Source organism: Mesoplodon bidens (genome assembly GCF_964165515.1).
Source record: "Mesoplodon bidens genome assembly, chromosome: 5".
Taxonomy (NCBI): Eukaryota; Metazoa; Chordata; class Mammalia; order Artiodactyla; family Ziphiidae; genus Mesoplodon; species Mesoplodon bidens.
The window spans coordinates 59,921,551-59,922,397 of record NC_138161.1 but is presented as its reverse complement, the minus strand read 5'-3'; positions in this window follow the sequence as shown (position 1 = coordinate 59,922,397).

The window sequence follows — 847 nt, the reverse complement described above, 5'->3', positions numbered from 1 at the left end:
ACCAGATTTAAGCACTCATAAAATGCATTACCTTAGAAGAGAGATTATTTAATACATGCACAATGGACAAAGATAAAAGCAGCCTACCCTTCACATCACTGCCCACATCCCTTCTCCTAAATGTATCTCCCAAGACATTCTAATGGTCCGGGTTTCCTCCCTCTGGATGGAGGTGCCTCACGATAGATACTGTGGTGATGATTTGCTTTGGAAGATGGAAGCGTGGCTGCTGTGTTCCCACTGCCGTTGGTTCTGGGGTTTTTGTTTTGAAAAATTAGGGTTTATATATCAACAGGTGGTGAAGTTCATCTCTGATTCATTCTCCCCAAGGTTGGTACATCTCCAGCAGGAGCTCAGTCATAATTGGCTTAGGACAAATTTGTTAGAACCAGGGCACCACTTCTTATAGGTATGATTGCTTTATCATGTTCACCTAAGGAAAATATAGAAACACTAAACCAGATAGATCTTATCTACTTCCTTTTTTCGATACAGAGTGTTCAACATCTAAACAGTCTCATAACCTTCCCCTCCACCGACAAATGTGAGATGATCATAAAAATATTCATTAGAAAATTCCCCTAGACACACTTTCAAGTCATACTGAACCACTCTGAAATTATTGGCAGTATATTAAATAAGATGAATTAAAGCATACAAGAAAGAAACGTCACTAGTAGGAAAATAGTCACAGGAACATAATTTAGACAGATGTTAATACAGCATAAATGATTTCAAGGAAAAATAATGTAGGACTTCTGACTTTTAAAATTCTTAAATTTGATGTATGGAATATCTGAGCTTTTATGTTTCATTAACATAGTCAAGTCTACAAGTGACCAAAATA